The following is a 23259-nucleotide window of genomic DNA, read 5'->3' as shown; positions in this document are numbered from 1 at the left end:
CTTCCAGGTAAACGCAATCATTTCCAGGATTTTTTAGAATATCTCTTTATTAAATACTGTTATTTCTGGGCTCTCCTCTCTCACCCTTTTTTTTCTGATTCTCTTCTTAGCCAAATTTTAAAATATTTTTAAGTATACCTATTGCCTATATTCCCTCCCCTGTAGAATCTCTTGGGCCTATCACTCTCTTGAAACACACTTGTCAAAGTGACTAAACCCTCCAGGCTACCAGACCCAGAGGACCTTCTCTGTCCTTTCCTTACTCTACCTCTCAGCAGCTTTTGATAAAGCTGACCACTTCACCCTTTGTAAACCACTCTCTTTTCTCAGTGCCTGTGAAGATCACCCCCAACCCCCCCGAGCTGTCCCCCAGCCTCATGGCTGCTCTGTTTCATACCAAAACCTCGAAATGCTAGAGTTCCTCAGGCCTCCAAGAACCTTTTTTCTTCTCCCTCACCGTTTATTCCCCAAACCTGGTCCATTAATGGGTTGATGACACTCCAGTTCATATGTCCTGCCGCGATTGTTTCTCTGGATTCCAGACATGCTTCCCACTTGACACCTCCACTCAGATGTTTCTCAGACATCCCACACTCAGCACGTCCAAAACTGAACTCCTGATTTCCTCATGGCCTCGGAAACCTTAATCTTCTCTTGGTGTTTCCTAGTTCAGTAAATGGTCTACCATCCACCCAGTAACCCACACCAGGAATCTGGATGTCATTATTAATTATTGCCTTTCCTTCAACCTCCACATCCAATCCATCAGCAAGTTATGACTTCCTACACATATCTTCATTTTGTCTACCTGTCTCCCAGATCAGCAAAACCTGGTCCAGACAACCATTGCTTCTGACCCACAGTAGCTGCCTCAGTGGTCTTGTTTCCATTTTTGTGCCTCTACTTGTATGGGACTCCCACCAGAGATAGTGATTTTTTTTAAGAATTTATTTATTCATGAGAGACACAGAGAGGCAGGGACATAGGCAGAGGGAGAACCAGGCTCCCCGAGGGAAACTTGATGGGAGACTCAAACCCAGGACCCCAGGATCACAACCTGAGCCAAAGGCAAATGCTCAATCACTGAGCCACCCAGGTGCCCCAAGATAGTGATCTTTGATAAGAAATAAACTGTCTTTGTCTTTTCTCTTCCCATTTTCCTTCAGTAGCTTCCCATTGACTTAAATTTCAAATTCCCTCCATGGCCATCAAAGCCCTGCATGACCTGTCCACAGCCCATTTTTCCATCTTTATCATTCATTATGATCCCTTTTCTAAACCTCATAGTCCAGCCTGGCTGGTTAGATCTGATCTGCCTCCGGGTCATGAATATGGTATTTGCATATGCTATTCCTTCATCCTGGAATCTCTCCAACTCTCTCCCCTTTACCTCTTTTCACATGGCTAGCTGCCTTCATTTATGAGGCCTCACCTTAACTGTCACTCTTTTGAGGGGCTGTCTCCTACCACCCTATCCTTTTGTCCCCTTTCCTATGACTGAAAACAACCTACTTGTTTCTTTGTTTGCACTTATCATGAATTATAGCAGCTTACATCTTTACAGTTGAACACCATCACTAGAATGAATGAAATCTCCATGAAGGCTGAATCATGTTTGTTTGCTCACCAGTGCATCCCTAGGAACTGACACATGGAAGACTATCTCTCAACTGATTATTGCTCTCGCTGTGGATTTAGGAATGTGTATTTTTTTGCAACCCCTTTTCTAGCTCTGATACGATCTTTTTAACAAAAAGAATAAATAATAAATATGCTCTTCTCTGAGTACTTATAATTTGGAAGAAAAAGCATACAGGAGTAGGAATTTATATTCCAATATTTCTCTATTATAATAAATTGAATCATATGAGATTGCTGCTGTTAGATCATTTTTTACTACCAAATGGCAATGTCATAAGGTTCAAATTAATAAATAAATAAAGTATATATATGTAGTTTAAGCTATTGGTCAAAAGAGCTTATATTATGCTGCAGAAACAAACATCCTTCACATTTTAGTAGTTTGTCACGGAGGCTTATTCCTCACTCCTGCTATGCCACTCTAGCTATGGCTCTGCTCTATGTCATCTTCACTTTGGAACTCAGGCTGATATAGCAATTTCTGTCGAGATCATTGCTGTAGTTGTGGCAGAGACTTGACCAATTATATCCTCTCTTCTACCTAGAAATACACACATCCTTTTGAGATACATATATTTCACTGGCTAAGGGATGCCACATGATCACTCCTGAGTTCAGCAGGGTGGAGATGTGAATCTTCCTGCTGAGAGAGGCACTTTAGTGGTAGCAACAGGAATATTTGGTATAAAAGTAACACTGTCTACTACAGTCATTCTGAGCAACTACTGCTTTCATTTGACCATAGGTACCTGAATTTCAGACGTATATCCTAGCAGTAGATAGGACCAGATTTATGCCATTTTGTCTATTAGTAAAAGTAATATTACAAGTAAAAATGTCTACATTAGTGTTCTGACTTGTACCTCACATTTTATAAGTAATAATGTAGGTTTGTTGTATTTAATGAGAAGCTCTAGGTCAAGGCACAAAGCAGGTAGAATCAGAAATTCTAAGAGTGATAAATCTACTTGGCTTGCTGATTAGAAAGATGTGGTTTGTGAAGGGAAAATTATATAACTAGAGGTCACTGATTTCTGATGTACTACTTTATTGTTTTTTAAGATTTCATTTTTCAGTAATCTCCATACCCAGTGTGGGACTCGAAACCACAACTCCCAAGATCAAGAGTCTCATGCCCCACCAACTGAGCCAGCCAAGCTCCCCCTGATGTACTGCTTTAAACCTGTACACCTTTAAAACTACCAGTAGACAAAATCCAAGGATGTTTAAGGAGTTGCCTGAATTCGGAGGACAGGTGCCTTTCTAGAGGCTTTCTATTCCGCTTAGTCCAATAACACAGATAGTTAAAAGGCATTAGGTTGTTTGGAAGCATGTAGGTTCTGGGCTAATTTCCATTCTTACCTGCTGTTCTTTCTCTTTCTGCAAGATACAGATACATATAGTGTGTAAGTTCCACAGACTTCTCAGTACAGTCCATGAGCCACAAAATAACAGAATCAAGTAATAGACATTAAAAGGATGGCACTTTGTGGGCATTTGAGTTTCCAGTGGGATTATACAAAACAAAAGGATCCAAAACTCACCGAGAAGTTTCCACAATAAACAGTATTTCTTATACTTCAGATTCTTATGACTATCTAAATGTCCTCTACATAGAAGCTCTTGGAAAAAGATAGCACCCAATAGAAAAAAAAAACTCATAACTTTTCTTTTGGCCTTACTGTGTTCTGACTGGTTCATTCAAGCCTGAAGTGTAATTTTTTTTTTCAGTGCTTCCAGCCTCTTTCTCATGAAATCAGCCATTGATCTGAAAGTCAGAGATGCAAATCCAGAGAAAACTGGAAGCATTCCAGGGCCCACAAATAAAAGTTAATTACCTAAGGAAAAGTACAAGAAAGACTTTTGTTTTCCACCAAAATCTCCTCCCCAGGCTATTAGCTATGTCGTACATGGGCCCGATCAATATATTAGCGCTTGAGAACCAAAGTCCCTTGGAATAAATTAATCTGTCAGGGAAAGAAATAAACAAAGAACAAATTAACATGTTTTAAGACATTGCTTAAATTTTCATAAATATAGACCTTGAGATGGGATGATGAGTTCCCAGGAGCCAGAGCTAATATTTGGTTGTAATTAAGAGTTGCTCTTTCATGTTTTGTCTGATGTAGGTGGGAAATCACCCACGTGCTTGCTGAGTTCCTCGCTCATGCTTCCTCACAAATGCCTCTGTTTACTTCATTAATAAGAAATGGATGTCTCACAAATTACACTGGCATGCTTAGCTTGTTTTACCTCTAGCTAATATTAAAATAATGAAATGCTCTACACACACATACACACACCATCCAAGCGGGTGTTCCTTCAGGGACATCCACATACTAATTTTTAGTGGCTCAAAAGGACCTAATGACCTAATCCACGATACCCTAGACTTGTCTGAGAGGCTAAGGCAAAGGACCCCAGTGTGCTCCTCATTGGGTGCAGGTGTGGAGTATCAAAGCTAATGATTATCAGGAAGGGCAATACTATGTAAGTTACTCATTCATAAAAACTATGGAAGGATTCATTTAGATGTGAGAACCAGAAACCCATCTCAAATTAGTCCAAAATGTAATTGATTGGGATTCAAACAATGTCATTACGCCTCTCCCTCTCTCCTCTCTTCCCTCCCCTCTCTCCTCTCTCTCTTTCAGTGCTGCTTACCCTTTTGAGCTATTATTTTTCAGTGTTAGTAAAAGGGTCACTGACAGCCCTAATCCTGTCCCAAGATCCCAAAGAACAAAGGCACTCTCTCTTCCAGTACCCTATCTCAGGTCTCCTAGAGGAACTTCAACCCTGCCTGGCTTGCATGCCCACTCCTGAACGAATCACTGTGGAAGGGAAAGGGGAGGTCTGCTGGACCAGGCCTGGGCTACATGTTCAACCTGACTTAGGAGGGGAGATCAGCCATGTGCAAATACCTCAAATGTGTTCCTCACAGTAAAGAGGAAGCTCTCTAACCAAATCAGAGGGCAAAACAGCGTCCACCTGGAGAATTTCCAGTTATATTTGGCATGCTCTGTTGCTAAATGTAGCTGATTTTCAGAAGGGGAGACCAAGGCAGAGATCTCTCTGACTGTATAGCAAGTCTGACTTCTGTTGACAAAGTTATTGCCCTCTATCAGGTGGTCAGTAATTTTCTGTCAAGTTCTAAACAAAAACTCCCTGGGGATCTTGAATAACAGAAATGAAACACCTAAGGGCACCTGGGTGGCTCAGCAGTTGAATGTCTGCCTTTGGCTCATGGTGTGATCCCAGGGTCCTGGGATCGAGTTCCATATCGGGCTCCCTGCAGGGAGCCTGCTTCTCCCTCTGCCTATGTCTCTGCCTCTCTCTGTGTGTCTCTCATGAATAAATAAATAAAATCTCTTTTAAAAAAAATCCCACCTGCATGCATTCCTTTTTCCAGCTATGGTAGCTCTGTCAAAAAAATTAAAATAAATGTCCTTTTTACTTCCTGCAACATTTTTAATTGTTCTACTTTTGTTATTGCTCTACTTCATGGAATATATTGGCTCTAAATATCCAGTACTTACTAAGTTATGTACAGAAAAAAGTAGAGTATAGTACTTTTCTATCAGTTGAGAATTTTTTAAATGTTAATTTCTATGTTTGAATAATTTCCTAACTCAGCACTCTTGAGAATTTTGCATTTGGGTAGTAGATAAAATCTGAATTGCATATTTTGATGTGAGATGCTTGCTCTAATTATTGAGCAATTTATATATTGTGAAGCTAGTTTATATAATTCACAGTACAAGGATCCAGAGGTGGAAATATACTCTTCAAAGCTGTATTGTCACAGAAAAGAGACTAAAGTCTCTGAAGCAAGTAGTTGCAGGTATGGGAGGTCAGATAGAGTCACTGAGGCTATTTGCTTTTTAGGAACGGGATAAGCATAGCTTGCACTTTCCTAACCTTCATGTAGGACTCGCAGATTAACCCCAGCTAACATCATGGCACAGTCATCAGGACTGCAAACAGCATGTTCTGGAATGGATAGAATTAGCAGGTCAGCCCTGCTGGCAACTGAATGAAGCACCACCTAGATCTTTGAAAAGCAGAGATACGGCTGATTAAAAACATTCTGCCTCAAAATTACTTACATAACATCACATAGACATTTAACCCATAATCGGGGAATCTTATTTTAAGGAAAGGTCCCACCAACAAATGATATGTCTTCAATGATTATGCTTTTGGGTTTATTTTTTTAAGGACAAGGGCCAGGGTCATTCATTTAGCAAAGTGGAATCCCCAATAACCAGCTCTGGGGATCACATTTATTGTGGCAAAACTGTATTTGTACAAAACGAGAGTGTCAAGGACATTAGAACCTATGAGAATTCTACAGATTAGAAATGGAATAGGAGTAATTTAGTGTTTCCTCTCTGAGGGCTCCATTCCTAGGGATGGAGGAAGACAAAGCAGAATTCTAAAGCCTGCTATTGTTGCATTCAGTAAAATAAATAAAAGAAGGCACACTAAAGAGAACAACGATGACATCTTATAAATCTTTGAAAATAGTAACCTTGGGTATAGCACAGTTAACTTCCATATACCTTCCCCTGTTTGTAGGAAACATGTCAGAGTCTCCCTCCCTGTAGCTTCAGTGAGGGGCGTATGGGTTTTCTTTGCTTTGCTACAAAGAATGTATAGATTGAAGCAGAGTTTCTTCTTCCTCTGTGGACTTCCATTTCAAATTTCATCAATTGGTTTTTGTGACTCTCATTTCCTCATTGGCTCAAGGATCCTTGAAGAGCAGAAAAAACATGATGTCATTGGCATCCTAGTGGATCCCCAGGGTACTGAGTCCCACCCAGGTAGCAGCAGTGGGTTCCTGGCTGAAACCTTCCCTGGATACCTGAACAGGAAAGAAAGCCTGAACTAAGCCACCCCTTCCCTACAAAGCTGCGCTTCCACCAGGTAGCATAGATACCAATACGTCATCTTCTCAGTCACCTGGTCCATAACTTTGGTCCAGCCCACATGAGCCAAAAATTTTACAAGAGAGAACATATGAGGGCAGCCTGGGTGGCTCAGCGGTTTGGCACCTGCCTTTGGCCCAGGGCGCGATCCTGGAGACCCGGGATTGAGTCCCACATTGGGCTCCCTGCATGGAGCCTGCTTCTCCCTCTGCCTGTGTCTCTGCCTCTCTCTCTCTCTGTCTCACATGAATAAATAAATAAAATCTTAAAAAAAAAAAAAAGAAAAGAAAGAAAGAACGAACGAACATATGACTGGCCAGGTGAAGCCTGGTGGAGAAAAGGTTACCTGTGGTGTATATTTGCATCCAGGGGTTTGTGGGAGTGTCATCAGACCTTGGGGAAAGGAAGTCTAGTAGCATTAGGGTTCAGGACCTTAAGGATAATGGGCTAGTCATTGTGCCCTGCCCTATTATTTTGTTGTTGTTAATAATCTTCATAAATTACTAGCATATACCATATTATTCATTATTCTTTGTTATGTCTCCCCCACTACCAACTGGTGAGTTCCTTCAGGGCAAAGACTTCTGTTCACTGCCACATCCCCAGGGCCTGGCACAGAATAGGACTTGAATAAAATTGAATAAGCAGTAAGGGACAGATTTCACCTTCAGGGAGAAAAGGACATATTTACACTCACCAGCAGTGCCAGGGGTTAGCAGGGAGTCATGATTCTGGGTATGGCATGACAACTGATATTTGAACTCATCTCACTGCACCAAGACTTGTGGCAGGCACTGTTGATGAGGAAGACACCATGTTTAGGAAATGAACATGAGACCTTGTTAAATTCCATAATACTTAAGGACATCCAACAACCCCTTCTTAGTCAAGCATGACATGAGTACCTCATTTCTTCCCCCTTCTCACTTGACAAAGGGTAGAGTCCCACAGAGCAGTTGGGAGTGGTAGCCACATCTCAGGCTGGCTAGATGGCACTAAACTGGTAATGGGATAAAAAGGGTCATGGTCCAGCCTCTCTCTCTCCCCACCTGGTCATCAGTGTTTCTCTTCTCTTTTTCTTCTGCCCTCTCATTTTTTTTCTAAGTCCCACAAATTAATCTACTGGTAATAAATCAATCATTATTAATCTCACTCCCATACTCAGTATCTACTTTTCAGGAGTATGAAAATAACCTCTCATCAATCAATGGTCTGGAGCACTGGACCACTCAACCTGCTGGCACTTAGTTTCCATACCTGCCAGGGATCTAAGTTCACACTGGCACTGATGGAACTTCACAACAGAGGTTATTCCATTTGATACTTAGGCTGACTTTCTCCTGCCCGCCTTGCATGCTGGTCACCACTGGCTACTGCTCAAAACTCAGGCCACCCTAATCACCCCATGCTGTCATTGCTTATCCCATTGTTTTCTGGGTTTCCTCTCCTCTGAGTTATCCTTTCTACTGGCCACCATTTCCCCTGAGGTCTTGAGTGGAGCCCCATCAGCAGGACCTTGGGGTGGAGGAGAGGTCAGGGATAAAATCCACATCCTGCTAACTTGCCATTGCTATATATGTTCCCTTCAATCATCCTTTGTTCCCGCTGTTTACTGACCATATCCTGGTCACTTTACATTCAATGAGTGTTTGGGTGTTTATCATCTTCTCCATTCCCAAATCTCACCACCATCTAGAGAGATTTTTCCACAGCCATCCAACCTATCCAATTCCTACACTTTACTGCTCCTTACCCCTTCACACCAATTACCTTCATCTCTTTTCCACCCAGGCATCTAATTCCGTGGCTAGAGTGACCCATCAAGAGCAGTTCCCCATAGTACCACCGCCTCTCCTTCCAGCTCTCTCACTGCTGTCTCAACTGATTTTCCACTGTCTCCCAAGCTCTGCTGGTTTCCCTTCTACCTGCCTAGAGTTCAGTTACTCTGACAAACACTAGGTCCTTCCGCCCACCATGTGGAATACCCAAGCTGCAGATTAGTCCTTCTTCCTCTGTCCTACCCTTGCACTGTAAAGATTTATTGCTGAAAAGCCTACCCAGGCAGTTTTGTGCCAGTCAAAAATAATCATCTCCCATCCTAGCTGGGCCTGTAATGCACCCCAAATACCAGTCCCAGACCAGGACCCACTCTCATTCCATTCTGCATCCATTTCAAGCTTTTTCCACTCTTCTTCAATTCCCCTACTCTTCCACTCCTCCCACCAATAAAGTGTAGGGGAGCAATAGGCCATAACAAAAGGGGCATGGCCTTTGGTGCCTGTTGAATCCTGGGTTCTATCTACTCTCTGCTTCTCAGATGAGTAAACTTGAATAAGTTTGAGTAACAATCTTCCATACTAAACCAGTGTGCAAATATTTTATGACATTTGTATGTGAGATTAAGCAGTAGGCATCAAGTTTGGATATTTTTACTGAACTATTTAAAATAAACCCCTCATATCCATTCCCAGAGACCCATAACTCTAATCAGTACTGGGTTTCCATGATTTGAAAGTCATGTTCACATAGTCACACTTATATACCTAAGAAAACTAAAAGCTTGTGGGAGAACTGTCAAAATTAGCCTGAGCTCAACCAGAATACCTTAAGAACAGGATTTATCCATGCCTTACACCCACAATGTTCTCTCTCTCTGGGGATTTGTATGTCTCTTTTTAAATTCTGTTCTTTGTGACTGGAGCTTTATTTAAAACTGTATTTCTGATAGGCTGGCCAGTAAGATATAAATTTATCCAAAGTTTAGGATAGGATAATTAAAAATCATTGAGATTCAACTCTGAGAATTGTGCATTTCTGCTGGTCTGGGACCACCTTGATTTCTACCTGAATCAGCAGCCAGTGTCATCACCACCCCCCTCACATGACTCTAAATCTGAAAGAGTATAGTGTCCTAGATCTTTCCCATTACTTTTTCCCTAGCCCAGGCATCTAGAACCTTGCCTAAAGCTTCATGAGGATAATTTTAGCTACTGTTCATTCTTAACAATATTGGGAAAGTACATTCACCATCCAAAAACAAATACAAGCCTGAGCTGTTTTCCTTGCACTGGCTGCTTTGTACTCAGAACTAAAGATATCCTGAAGATTAATGTTAAAACCATACAATAATGAGCTGGAATGCAAATTCCTCTTATGAATTCAACTATAATATTAGAGACTCCTACAATAAGAATAGCAGCTCATTCTAAATTAATATCGTAATACATCTTAAAGTTCACATTGTAAGTTGTCTTTGTTCTGTAAGTCTAACAATCTATGATCAAAAGAAATAAAATTCTGTACTTTAAACATTTTTTCTTTCTTACATATGTAGTTAAGGAGGAGAGGGACCCAAAAGTCTAAAAGGAAAAAAGGAGAGAGGCAACTTAATAACATAAGCCTGGTCAGCGACCAGATATATGCAATATGTGATATCTATGACTGCCAAATCTTTGTACAGATTATTTTAGAATGACCTTAGAAAGTGAGTCCCAGTTTGTTTTTAAATTTTCATTGTGTCAAAAATTACAATTTAAATTATCAACTTGGAAAAAATAAATAAATAAATGATCAACTTGGGCACATCCTAAGTAAAGCTATCTGGTTTTCTCCTTTTAATTACGGATCATACTATAGTGTGTAGAATACAGCTAAATGTGTTATTTGGTGTGAGCCCTGCCCCTACACTTCAGGCTTCACACATGCCCATTGCCTCATTGTCCAGCATGGATGTTCTGATTACTAGCCACTATCACACCATTAGAGTTTCCTGGGCTGGTCCCAACTCAGGCATCAGTGAATTGTCATTATGGACAGAGATTGATCTGAAAAATGTGGCTACCTGGCCCAGCTCTCAAAAATGAAGGACCCACCTTGAAATCAATGTTCATGTTTGTTTCTTCAAGAAGGGGTCTTTATGAAGTTTTTTTTTTTTTTTTCTTTTTTTTTAATCCAGCTTTGACAGCCTCTTTCTTTCCAGATGGTGCATGGAGCCAAGCCTGTCAGAGACCCTTAGTCTCCTGCTGCCTTTTAATGCTGGTCCTTGATTGCTAATGACCCCCAGCTGGACTGGCTCCCCAACCCATTTAACCCCACTCTGCTGGGTCCCCATCTCATGCAGGGTGAGAAGCAGTGAGAGCTGGAAGTGGGAAGGTGCCAAGTCAGCCAGGACCTCCCGCCCTTTGAGAGGTAGTGGCGCGTTTCCCGGCGCCATCACGGATGTCCAAGATCACTCCAGTAGAGCACTCCTGTTAATATGATTTTCCCTATATTGTCAGATAAATGCTACCAGGTTTCAGATCATTAATATTTTATTTGACTAAGCCAAGATAACAGAATACCTGAGACAGTGTTTTCTTTAGGGTCCAAGGGATGAGAACTGCTGATATAGATCCCCTAAAATTTGTTAGTTTGGAAACTTAAAATTAAATTCACTGGAACTGTCATTTAAGCCTGGTCAAACTAGTGGTTAGAGCAGCTCAAATGTGTCAGTATACAAAGTCACTGCAAAGAAGCCTGAGTGAAAATGATAATTAATTTCCTTGTCAAGGCCTAAATCATTGTATAACACAGGAGATACCCATTTTCAGATATGCTGGTAACAACTGTATTTATTAAGCTTGGTTTGTTTTTTTATGACATGCTGGAAAGTGCTTATAGCTATACTAGACAAGTGACTCAGAGATGTGGGATTTAAACAGAAAAAAAGGTTGATGACATAAATTTGTTGAGAGATCCTGAGTCCTATGGAGAGACAGACTCATGTCACTTATGACCTTCTCATGACAAGATAACCTCCCATGAGAGTAAAGGGAAAGGGAGGGTATGCGAAGCCGTCAATCTGTATATTGTTTCCATAATGGATTTTCATTAAGCTCATCTCAGATTGTAAGAAAACAAGGCAAAGAAACTTAGTAGTTCTAGATGACCTGGAAGAAGTAGAGTCTAAACTCTTCATCAGAGCAAAGAAATGAGACCTCTGTGTCTCACTACTTTTATAAATCTTAAAGGTGTACTGGATAGTTAGACCAAATTTAATTTACAGTGTACTAAGGAAATTTTTTCCAAAGTGAAGCACAGAAATAGGACAATAACCCAAATTAGTTATTTTCTTCTTAATTTTATTTCCCCCAGATACATCCTATTTTATTGGTTTCTGGAAATTGAAAGAACCAGAGTAATCTAATTTTTCATCACTAGTACTGCATTGATTCCATTTTTGCATCTCATTAGTTTAATGCAAACAAAAATCAGACCTGTGATTTCATTCGGGTCTGTTATTCTATTCACATTCTTTACAATTTCACACACAGTTGCCAATCATTTGTGCATATACTCTCCCCCAAACCAAGTCCATCAGGCTAATGACTATTCACTACATGAAAAATATCTTAGAATTTGTGAACCCGTGTAGGTGTTTGTACAGCTGTACAGTATTAACCTGTACATTATAGTTTTTGTTCATAGCTGGGAAGGCTGGGTGAGATTAAATGTTGTCTTTTAGTCCATCAGTAACCAAATGACCAAGAAAGGGGTTCGGATGAGCACCCCCTTGTGCAGCACTGTTCTCTAAATGAATTTAAAGAGCATCCTATTATGATGAAGTTCTGGTATAGTTACAGAGAACTTTTCATCCTGAAGCCTGATTGTATTTTGATTGGTCTTCTTTAAACTTCTTTTTTTTTTTTTTTAATTTTTATTTATTTACGATAGTCACAGAGAGAGAGAGGCAGAGACATAGAGGGAGAAGCAGGCTCCATGCACCGAGAGCCCGATGTGGGATTCGATCCCGGGTCTCCAGGATCGCGCCCTGGGCCAAAGGCAGGCGCTAAACCGCTGCGCCACCCAGGGATCCCGGTCTTCTTTAAATTTCAATGAGGCCAATAGGGTCAATAGTATTTATGTCCATTTTGAAAATGAGTGGCTGGAACTCTGCAATCAGAGCATCTTAAAGTTGGCAGAGATCTTAAAGAGCCTCTTGGCTAACAGTTTTCTCTTTTCCTGCTTTCACACAACAAACTCTCATCGAGCACATCTTGCACTACACACATGCACTGGCACACTGGGAAGGAGCATGACTTCAAGGATAACAGCTAGGGTCTCTGGGCAAGAACATGTGCAATGTGCCACGCCACCACCCTTTGTCAAAAAACCAATCTGTCAGTTCAACTCCTTGTTTTACATACAGATAAAACATGACAGCCAGAAAAGTAAGCAGTTCACCTGGGTCACAGACTAGTAAATTCCAGAAATTAAACTATGCCCAGGCCTTCTGACCCCAAGTCCAGTGTCGGTTTCTCTACTGCTGACCTGCCCTTTGCGCACTAACAGCAAGAAGTGGAACCAGGTCCCCAACTTAGAGAGCAAGGCAGAGCTGGAGATGAATGCCCCAGGATCCCCTGCCATAAGGAATCAAAGAACCAGTCACAATTAGTTTACTAAAACCAGCACTATCTGGTGTCCCATATCCTCAAGCATTTAAAATGTCGTTCCAATCTTCAAAGACATTCTTTCGTTCCATTTTTATCTGCTTTTACCCAGGACATTGTTTCCTAGCTCCCGACTAGTTCACTAGGTGATTTGCATCTCATTAGGAGCTCCAGAAATGACATCTCCCAGCCTGCCGCCTGGCATTGTGGGCTGCTAAGCATCAGATCAGGTCTTAGATTTTTTTCATGTTGACACTTTTGAAAAAGCTGAATTAATACTGTTTTTCACTGGGCAGAGATTGGGTGGCCATTTTGGCCTTAATTCCTGCCCCCAGCCCCCAACAGGGCCAAAGTTAGGGAACAGCCATGGTTAGGGACAGTACAGACGAAGTCAGTCATCTCCACAGGAGTCAGTCATCTTCCACAGGAAGATACCTGGCTAGAAGAGAATATTGCAAGACCTCAGAATAAGCAGTTTAAAAACTCCTAAAAGCAGAGAGATAGGACATGATACTAACATGTATATTCTGAATATACTATGCAAAGTAAAGCTAAAAGAAAGAAACCAACAGCAACTCATTGCTGATTCTGTATTACTAATTCTAAGCTTGTGCCTTTTAAACATATTTGACTAGTTCCAACCCTCCCAACACCCCAGAACTTTTGCCTACGTTTATGTCTGATTTAAAAAGAGTTTAGTAGGTCAGAATGGCTTTTCAGCTTTGTCATTCATTCATACGAAAACCTGCTGAAGAGCACTGAGCAACATCATACCTCTGGAAACCAGAGATAATGTTTCCATGGTCAGCAAAATTGTTCTCTTGGAATAAGAAAAATAATTTTCCCAGTGTCCAGGGAAATTAGCGTTTTCTTGGAGCTCAAGCCATCTGATGCAACTTCCAGTGCAAAAGCTAATACCAAACAATGCTAGGAACCCTCCTGGAGCTGCTGCCCAATTGAAACTTCTCTGACCCCATGCCAACTTTTTAAGATGGCAGCTAGTTGATCTGCAAAATCAATCTAAGTTTTTAAGAGAGGTTTAAGCTTTTAGTTTTTCCAAACCTGGCTATAAGTTAAAATCATCTGGAAGGGGATTGGGGAAAAGGGGTGGTGGGGTGCTGTTTTTAAAAGCAGTAATACTGGAGTCCTCCTACCCTTGACTAACTGAATTAGAACATACAGGGGTAAGACCAAGACATCTGGATTTTTTATAATTTCTTCAGAGGATTCTAATGTGCAACTAGGATCGTGAACCACTTCCACATAACAAAAATTATGATAACCCCTTACGCGCACCTACTCTGCCTCGGGTGCCCAGGTTTTCTCTCTTCATACATTATCTGACATATTTACCACAACCTTAGTAGGGTTATCATCATCACCAAGTTCAGACTCTCTAATTAAAGTGCTAGAGGTGGGATTCATGCTGTACTTTTTCTAAACCTTGTGGGGTTTTTTCTTCCACAACACTGATATTTCTCAAAGTGTGGGACATAGGCCTCCAGTGGTCTGCAAATTGATTTTAGACAGTGTGTGGATGTAACCTTAAGTAACACTGAATCATGTAAAAGAAGGTTACTCCTTCTTCAATTCTATTTAAAGTCTTCATATTGAGGAGAAAATCGTAGCTATATTAATATGTCTTAAATTCCTCTCACACTTACCTCTCTTTTTTTAACAAGCCTTCTAAAGAAGCCCAGAACATTCTGTTGGAAACAGAATCAACAGAAACCAGTTCAGGTGTGATAGTACTGTTTTGTTTTCATTGTATTTACTTTATGATTTACTTCTATTTGTGGCAAATGACACTGGCTTTCCATTTAGTACACCAGTGAATAAAAATTCATTTTTAAAGAAATGTGTTTAAGTAAGAAAAAAAAGTACTTGATTTTAAGAATGCTACATGAAGAATAGTTCAGGTATCATAAATATAGCAAAAAAATGGTGGATGACGACAGAAGTTTGAGAAATGCTTTGCTACAGTATGCTAATTTTCAAAGGAGGTCTCTCGACACCTGTTAGCCAGTGGGAACTCTCATCTATCATCCCATCACAACAGGCAGGCAAAGCTTGTTCCATGCAGGTTAGGCCCAGCCAGGAACTATGAACTTTGCTACTGCTTTCAGCTCCAGAGGAATCCTGAAACACAGATGGTAATAAACAGGGAGAGGGAAAAGCTAGACAATCCTCCTTTCAAGTAATCAGTGAAATGCAACTCAAAATACAAATGATGTGCCATTTTTCACCTATTCAGTTATCAGACTTTTTCTTCAAGATGCTGTCCCACGCTGGTGAGGGCCTCCAGAAATGGACAAATCTCAGGTTCGGGTGCTAGAAGTATATTTGCTGTATACTTTCTGGATGGCAATTGGGATGAATCAAATGGCCATAAATCATAACTTTTAAGAATATATATACCTTTTAGCCAATAATTCAACCTCTAGGAATTTATCTTAAGAAATTAATGTAGATTATTATCAAAAACCAAACTATGATATGTTCCTTATAATACTGCTTATAGGAAAACATTGGAAACAAATTTCATGCTCAATATAGGAAATGATATAGGTTAATCATGCATCATTCATTAAATGAAATACCATACAACTATTAAAAATGATCCCATTTAAACCAATCAGGAAGACAAGAAACTGGTTCCAGGATTTACTACTATTTTAAGGATGGGGTCATGGGATGCAGAAAAAAGATGGACTTTTTATTGCTTAATTTATTTGAACATGATGTTCATTTATTACTTTAAAAATGTAACTCAAGGGCACCTGACTGGCTCAGTAGGTAGAGCATGCAACTCTTGAACTTGGGGTTGTAAGTTTGAGCCCCATGTTGGGTATAGAAATTATTTTAAAAACCAAATCTTAAAAAAATGAAACTCTCAAAGAAATGTACTATTTTTCAAGTAGGTTAATATGGAAAATATGACTTTCTTGTTAAGTAGGGGGAGAAAGCAGTAACAAATAAGTGACTGAATTTTTTGTTGTTAAGAAAAGTGAGGGGCATCTGGGTGGCTCAGCAGTTGAGCATCTGCCCTTGGCCCAGGGTGTGATCCTGGAGACCCGGAATCGAGTCCCACCTTGGGCTCCCTGCAGGGAGCCTGCTTCTCCTTCTGCCTGTGTATCTGCCTCTCTCTCTTTGTCTCTCATGAATAAATAAAAAAGAAAAAGAAAAGTGAATGCAGGGATGCCTGAGTGGCTCAGTGAGTTAAGCATCTGCCTTCAGTTCAGGTCATGATCTCAGGGTCCTGGGATTGAGCCCTGCCACTGGCTCCCTGTTCAGCAAGGAGTCTGCTTCACCCTCTGCCTCTACCTCCTGCTTGTGCTTGCTCTCTCTCAAATAAATAAAATCTTTCAAGAAAAAGAAGAAAAGTGAATGCATAGTCCTAGAAAAATATTGAAAAGATATTAAGAAAAAAATACTAATCAACTTTGTTTTTAAGAGGCTGGCTTCATCTCTCTCCTTGGTAGACTAAGTTTCCCAGAGATGTCCCAGGATAGGAAAGGCCCTCTTCCCTATTGGAAGCCTTGGCAATAATATCTTGATTGACAGAACCAAAGAGTGGGCCACATAGATGGAACAGATCTTAAGAATAGTGAATGGTCACTATGCATTCATTCATTATTTGTTAAGTGTGTGCCAAGCCCTGAGCTATAAAATAGTTTTAGGGGAAGTTATTTCCACTTCCCTAGCTAGTAAGGAGAAGATTTCACATAGACAATTTATAACTCCACCATCTTCCGCAGGCACTAATTTAACTCAGGGATGTTTTCTTTGTAGCAATTTTGCAATTTTGAAGAAGATTGTTCATGACATAACATGGCAACTGGGAAAATTTGTAGCTTTCCTTTCATCTTAGAAAGGAAGATCTGAATTACATGCACCCCAGGAGAAAATCTCTCTTTCTGGTTGTGTGTGTGTTTTACAAAAGCCCACTGAATTCCTTAGTCCCTCCTGAAGTTAGACATGGTGAGGTGAAAACTTACAAGAATGTCTCAGTGAAAGAACAAGCATCATTGTAAAGGCCCTGGCCTAGACTTTGGGATTTTGAGTCAAAAGACCTGAATTCTAGTCCTGTCTCTGAAGGGAGACCAGCAGAAGGGCCCTGCTCCCTGGGCTCAGACGACTTAGATATAAAAGGAAGGGGGCTAAACCACAGAGATTAATCATCCTTTATGTCATAGCTTAAACTTGAAAATCTGAACTCCCAGGGCATCATATCTTCCCTCCTGTTCCCTGTCAAGGCTCCAAGCATCCCCAAATAGCCTGTGCCTCGGGGTATATCAGAAACAAGCGGTTTACAACATGTTGAGAAGATTCTTCCATAGACAGCATTCTTAAGGTAGTACAGATTATTGCAGACTCTGCCAGTGTGATTCTTATTGGTAAGGAAAGATTTCATGTGATCTAGTATAGTGGCTCTCAACCCTGGCTGTACATTATAACCAATCCAAGGAAATTTTTTTTTTTAAATATCAACACCTAGGTCCTGATCTGGGCACCAGCATTTCTAAAAACTGAACGACTGGTGTAATGTAAAGAGAATGACCCACAGGAATTTGCAATTGAATTTTCAGTTATACTTTGCCTCTAACATGCTTTGCAATCCCTTATTCTCCCTGTGTCTCTGTTATCTCTTTGGGATTAGTGTCCTTTCCAAAATGAGATGAAATGAAGATAAAGCTACTTTGTAAAACAAGATTTGATACATAAAAATGAAATGGTAAGTAGAAGAGCCAGAAAAAAGTAATCTCATTGGAGGCTATTTCATTAAGTGTCCACTGGAGTACCATGTGGCATGATCAACCATCACTGAGGAGAAAGATTATCCAGCTGACAGCTAGGCTACTGTCCCCCCCCCCCCCAGTTGCCCTGAGAACTTTGGTAATAGAAATGATGTACCTCCCTTTATGCACAGAGTTGATAGAGCTCTGTAAGTTATTTGCATAACTCTAATGCTATTTCATGCTCCAGGGATATATCTAGTAACCCCATATGGGATTTGCCATCTGTAAATCTAGAACACTGAACACTGTTTGCTTCAAGGGGATGTTTTACTTGGCAAGTCACCCTGGGAATGCCTCATCCACAAAATGGCAATCAGATCAGCAGTCTAACCACTCAAAACATATTCCTGCCTGCTGAGGGCCCACCGGGAGGGTACATAGGACTGTGGTTCTCCCAGTATGCTCCTCATTTTCCTCCCAGGAACCCTGCCCACTGCCTGTCCATTCCTTAGGGGTCCAGAATCCATACTGTCCCATCAAGCAGGGGAATATTTGGGCTGTATGCCCCATCCTACCCTCCTTTGCAGTTATCCTTTCCTCATTTGATCCTGCTAGGAAATTGATCAGAATGGCACATTTGTAAAGGGTGAAAAAAGTATTTGTAGCCAAAATAGCTGTAACCCAGCAAGTCAGAGTGAGGAAATAGTTTCGTTCTTCATCTCTGAGACCCTAAAAGGAAACAAAAGATCTTGTTTGTGACTTGAAATTGTGCTTGAATTAGGGTTGCCAGATTTAACAACAACAAAAAAGTACAGAACACCCAGCTAGATTTGAATTTCAAATGAATAACTGATCACTTTTTAATACAAGCATGTCCTGAATATTGCACAGGATTTTATTAGATTAAAAAAAGTATTGGTTGTTTATCTGAAATTCAAATTTAATTGGGTGCTCTGTATTTGATCTGGCAACTCTAGTGTGGATATACCTGCATGTTCAATAAAGAGAACTGAAATATGAAATCTCCAAACCAGTTGTTTGAAGTTATGTAACGATGCCATCAACTGAATTCAGCTGTTTGTCTCTCACCAAGGGCTTAGCCAGTTGTGCAGCCACACAGTGTGATGATTTGGGGTTAGGGAGCAAGGAGTATGCCTGTCCTGGTGCTCCTAATTGAAATGCCATTTACATTTCTTGCATTTTGCAACAGATTTATCTCCAGTTTACTATAAAGTTCTGGGAAAACTCAGAAGAAAAAGATGTGTTCAGGTCTCAAATATGAAATAAAGAGGCACAAGGGGAAAAGGTGGTGCAGGGATTCTTGAAAGGGAAAGAGACCTATGTTAAAACATACTCATGGCATAAGATACTTTCAAAAAGCTTTGTGAGGAAGTAGCACGCAGAGTACTGCAAATGGGAGAGTTTGGCTTGGCTTACAGCATTTATGTGAAATAGAAATAGGCCACTTTCAGAATATGAACATCACTGTCTTCAAATAACACATAAACTAATGTTTATCTTCAAACTTGAATTGCCCATTTTGTCTACATAAACTAGTCAAACGAACTAGTTTGGCAATTGCCAGATAATCCTATTGTTTTGTATCTCTTATAAGCAAACTATTGGCTCAGAAGTCAAAAAGATAAGGATTCCAGCTTCCACTCTACCACGTTTGAGAGTTAGCTTTCTTAGCCATGGTGTCTTCATCTATTGGAAGAAAGAATAATTTTTGTCCTACATTCCTCATTGATTTCTTTTAATTTTTTAAAAGATTTTATTCATTCATTCATTCATTCATTCATTCATGAGACACACAGAGAGAGAGCCAGAGACATAGGCAGAAGAAGAATCAGGCTTCCTGCAGGGAGCCTGATGTGGAACTCTATCCCAGGACCCTGGGATCACACCCTGAGCCAGAGGCAGATGCTTAATCACTGAGCCACCCAGGCATCCTGATTTCTTTTAATTTTTAAAGAAAAAAATTCATGATGAACTTCTCAGTGTGCATACATATTTTTTTATAATAAATTTATTTTTTATTGGTGTTCAATTTACCAACATACAGAATAACACCCAGTGCTCATCCCGTCAAGTGCCCCCCTCAGTGCCTGTCACCCATTCACCCCCACCCCCCGCCCTCCTCCCCTTCCACCACCCCTAGTTCATTTCCCAGAGTTAGGAGTCTTTATGTTCTGTCTCCCTTTCTGATATTTCCCACACATTTCTTCTCCCTTCCCTTATATTCCCTTTCTTTTTTTTTTTCTTATATTCCCTTTCACTATTATTTATATTCCCCAAATGAATGAGAACATATAATGTTTGTCCTTCTCTGATTGACTTACTTCACTCAGCATAATACCCTCCATATTTAGATTTAATACATGTTCTATATGCTGCTTTGTATTTTTCTTCTCTTTCTGGATTTTGAATTTTTATCTATCAACAGCATACCTTAAATTTATCTTTTTTGTGCTTTCATGGTATGATATTATGTTCATATCTCAGAGTTAACTTCTCCCTAGTTATTAAATATTTATCATGTTTCTAGCTTTTTTTTCCTACTACAAAAAGTGTTATCATAACCCATCTTCATACACATTGTCTTTTTCTCTCCTTCTGGTTTTCTTCATTAGGACATGTTTCTTGGAACAAGTTGCTTAGCTTTCATTATTTACTGTCAAGTTGCTCTTCAGGAGAGATGGAGCTTATGGACTCATGTGTATGTGAGGCCACTTCCACATTGTCTTTTGATCTTTGATTTATCCTAATTAATAGAAAGGCAGTAGTAGTTGTTTTAGTTGAAGCTCTTTGTCAGGATGGCTAAGTATTTTTCATTATCTCATTTCATTAATTGTATTTCAACATGTTATAAATATTTCTCCATCTTTCTCTTGCTTCAGCCTTTCCACATTATGGATAGTGGACTTTCCTGTGTCTATGTTTTTAAATTTGTTTTTATCTTTCTGTTGCATTTCCTTTCATCCTAGTTTCATTACTGTCCATCATAAGAATATTGAACTCATCCTTGTCATTAATATCTTCTTGCATAGTTAATTAAGATAGTCTATTTCATTCCCCTTTAAGGCTTTTATAGGAATACTTAAAATGTTTAACTGTATAAGTCATCTGGAATTTATTGTGGCCTGCAAGAATCAAAAAGCATATTGAGAAAAGTAAACAATTTAGATTTTTTTTAACTAACTTGAGTCCAGCAGCACTCTTATGATAAGTCACTTTTTTTTTAAGTCACTTAACCTCTTAAGACTCTGTACCCTCTACTAGACTGAAAACAGGGATCTTATCTTACTTCTATTTGTTTTTCCCCACAGTATCCAGCAAAGCACCTTACGTATAGCATAAATTTTATAAGATCTATACTCAAGTCATATTTTTGCATATAACTATCAAATTGTTCCCACACCATTTATTTTTTTAAAAGATTTTATTTATTCATGAGAGACAGAGAGAGAGAGAGAGGCAGAGACACAGGCAGAGGGAGGAACAGGCTCCATGCAGGGAGCCTGACGTGGGACTCGATCCCGGGACTCCAGGACCATGCCCTGGGCCGAAGGCAGGAGCTAAACCACTGAGCCACTCAGGGATCCATTTATTTTAAACAATGACTCATTTCCCAAATATTTGTTTGGTTGCTTATTATTGATCACATATCAGTGATACTCAGACTTGTTCCAATAGCAAAACACTTGGAAGTTATGGCATTCTGCTGAACATCATGAAACATGGAGATATTTAAGTTAAAATAATGAAAATTAAAATTTGATGCTATATCAGATACCAGTTTACAGTAGATTCTAGTATACTATAGATACCATCAGACACCAACAGTTGTTTTTTTTTTTTTTCTTAACTTATGGGAGAATTGTTAAAATTGAGAAAATTCTACCCAATAATTTAATTCCTACTAAGAATCTGGAAAATAAACACCCAGCCATGGAAAAGCAAGTTCATCAAGAGCAAAAGTTGAGAGCCACATCTTATATTAAGCATACCCAGTGGAGAATATAAATAAAAGCTTCTGATCAAATGTGAACACTACATGAAGTCCAGCTGAACTGGGCTGAACTCCAGCTGAACTCAGAAACTATTTAAGATCAGTCTTTTGCATTTCCAAGGTTGGAATTCCCGTAATATTAGGAAATCTAAGGGAGAATAGATGTTAGATCCCCAGTGTGTGTTCACACCAGCAACCTTAACTCTAGACACTTCTATTCATTAATCTATAAATCAGAGGAGATGACACAAGGTACCTTGTATTCTACCATATCACAGCATATGGATTTCACAAAGCAAGCAGGAGATAGGTATGTTGGAACTATTAGAAAGTACCTATTTCCATTTTGGATTCCTTGTACTCTGAGGACAGTGCTAGCGCAAGAGCTGAAATTCCTGTCCTTTGCAAAGATTTCCTGAAGATGTGGGCAGGGAAATCTTTAAAGACTACTGGAGCCCTCTGCAAGCAACGTCATTGTGCTGTGCTAATTAATATGTTTTCACAGAGCTTACTTTTACTTAGACCTCAGCTTCCAAAAAAATAGTTTCAAAAAAAATAAAAATAAAATAGTTTCTTGTTAGAAAGACAATATGCTATAATTTTAAAAAGAACACTTCTAGAACAAGAGGTAAGAGTCTAGGGTTGCATCCTCACTATGCCACTTCATCTGGGATGAGTCATTCAGCATATGTGGGCTCAGTTTTTCTCCCCCTGTCCCCCCAAAAATGGGTATTTAGAATAAATGATTCCTAAAGTCCTGTATGGTTCTTATAGTCTTATTCAATACAGATGTGTTCCAGTTCAAGAAAAGTAAAGATACAAAACTTCACACTTAGGAAACTGATAATTTGCTATTCAGAATGGTCCATGCTCAGTCATTCTTTACTTAGAAAACTCCCCCCAGAATTTCCCTAAATAGTAAGAACCTCTAGTAAATCAAACTATGATTCCAAGGACAAATCTCCTTGGAAGAATATGCTGTACATACAGTAGAGGAAAGTGCTATCTTTTCTCTGGACAATGAATGTCACAATATTCATGAACAATATTCTGTGGCAGCTCTGGGGTATGTGCATGTGTGTTGGCAAGAGGTTAGAACTGCTAAATCCTGATTCAGATATAGTGCCAAAAGGACAGCAGATTCCATGAAAATCATCTGCTTGGACGGGAAATAAATCATGACTTCATTGGACACGTGGTTTTTTAATCTCCAGTTCACTCTTGGTCCAGGGTTCTGAAATCGGGACTAATACGGAGAGGCTGCTCTGTGAAATCATGCAATTATCTTTTCCCCTTCTCCTTTACACTATCTCCAGAGATTGCATGGATCAATGGTATTGTTCAAAGCATTTCAGTAAATACTAGTTCAAGCCATTTTCCCTCCGAAATGTATCCCACCAAAAGGTTTGCTTCTCATCTACCCAAGAGTGTGTGTGCTCCAGATGTCTTTGAACCCTCACTGTAGTATGTGGTGCAAACTATCCCAGATTGCCTTCATTGTCCTGAGTTAT

The 23259-nt window shown here is 39.9% G+C and overlaps 1 protein-coding gene across 1 annotated transcript in view; it reads left to right on the top strand.

The window, feature by feature from the left end:
• Positions 1-23259, top strand: part of MYO3B (myosin IIIB) — a 404571-nt gene that overhangs the window by 374585 nt on the left and 6727 nt on the right. The window lies entirely within an intron of this gene.

Source organism: Canis aureus, chromosome 34 (genome assembly GCF_053574225.1).
Source record: "Canis aureus isolate CA01 chromosome 34, VMU_Caureus_v.1.0, whole genome shotgun sequence".
Taxonomy (NCBI): Eukaryota; Metazoa; Chordata; class Mammalia; order Carnivora; family Canidae; genus Canis; species Canis aureus.
This window is presented reverse-complemented; position numbering and strand designations above follow the sequence as displayed.